This window comes from Aplysia californica, unplaced genomic scaffold (assembly GCF_000002075.1).
Source record: "Aplysia californica isolate F4 #8 unplaced genomic scaffold, AplCal3.0 scaffold00007, whole genome shotgun sequence".
Lineage (NCBI taxonomy): Eukaryota > Metazoa > Mollusca > Gastropoda > Aplysiida > Aplysiidae > Aplysia > Aplysia californica.
This window is the reverse complement of record NW_004797277.1, coordinates 3,003,129-3,004,709: the sequence shown is the minus strand read 5'-3', so window position 1 is coordinate 3,004,709 and position 1,581 is coordinate 3,003,129.

Below are 1,581 nucleotides of genomic sequence, written 5' to 3'. Positions count from 1 at the left end.
TGCATTATGTGTAAACCAATATTTTGAGGCCTTTTCTGCATTTTTGTGTTTTTGGCAGCATGTACAATGCAACCGACACATTCTCCAATCTCTTGTATTTGTTAGACTCGCACGTGCTTTAAACAAAGCGTGTTGTTGTACACACTACTGGTGTACTACAGAGATGAATTTTTAAAGTGAGAAATAATACATTTCCTCAATATAAGCTCAATTTATTTATCTCTTTCTAGTAAATTGGAGAAAAGGCTTATATAGTTCTTTTTTGCTTGCTTTGGATGGCCTTAAGTTTAATGACAATATTATTGTAGTGAGCATGTTACTGTCAGCGTCCCCTTATCGTAGATCTAGTACTAATCAAGACTATATATCTAGATATTTTGCCAACAGAATTAATGTTGATAATTAGTGTTATTATCAAGTTTATTGTGACTGTGAAGATCTTTAGTAGATCTAGAGATCTAGATCTATCTAGATCCCATCCCATCATTTTAAAAAAACCCAACAAACCAACAATACAAATACAAACACATTGTAACATTGCCAATTATGACATATTGTTGGCAATAAGAATGTACTAGACTATTTCACTATATTTCCTCTTCGAAGAAAGTTTTAAAATACTGATGTAAGGTGTCTTCCAAGCCCTACCACTAGCATCAGCGTGCATAGCAACGCGAAGCCTGGCTGTGCGGCGCAGCCAAAGGTGCCCTCAACAGGCCGCCATGTTTTAGTTTCACACAGCGAATCGGCGATCGCGAAGAGGGAGTTCCGCTTCTATAAGTGTAGAATTCTGTGCCTGCGGGCCAATTGTCACAGAATGCGTAAGTGGGCGGTGGGGGGAATGGTCGAATCCCACCCCAGTCATGGACCAGCGCACACGAGTATCACAGTGGTCGCTCGCTCCGCGCCGTGTGGTAAGCCCAGTCAGCCCACGGGGCGCGTTGTGGTATCAAGGTAAAAATGTTGAAATACCGGGAGATATGGGCGGTCCGGTAAGGTTACCAAATGGTGCCAAGATTCTAGGCTAGCTGGGAATTGTCCGTTTGGTGTTGTCCAGACCATACCGACAACAGTGCCACAAATGAAAAACACACACACGCACAGAGAGAGAGAGAGAGAGAGAGAGAGAGAGAGAGAGAGAGAGAGAGAGAGAGACAGAGAGAGAGAGAGAGAGAGAGAGAGAGACTGATAGAAAGAGAGAGAGAGGGGAGAAAGAGGGAGGGAGGTATGGAGGGAGTAAGAGAGAGTCTGTGAGTGAGAGAGAGAGAGAGAGAGAGAGAGAGAGAGAGAGAGAGAGAGAGAGAGAGAGAGAGAGAGAGAGAGAGATAGAGAGAGAGAGAGAGAGAGAGAGAGAGAGAGAGAGCGAGAGAGAGAGAGAGAGAGAGAGAGAGAGAGCGAGAGCGAGAGAGAGAGCGAGCGAGAGAGAGAGAGAGAGAGATTTATAGCGATCGTCTGTTCGTGAGTGAGAGAGAGTGAGAGAGAGAGCTACCGACCGCCCTCTCGACAGAGAGAGTTCTCCTGAGCGCTGTCTCTCTCTAATGTTTTATATTTATTCTACAAGAGGCCGCGGCGCGGGCGAGC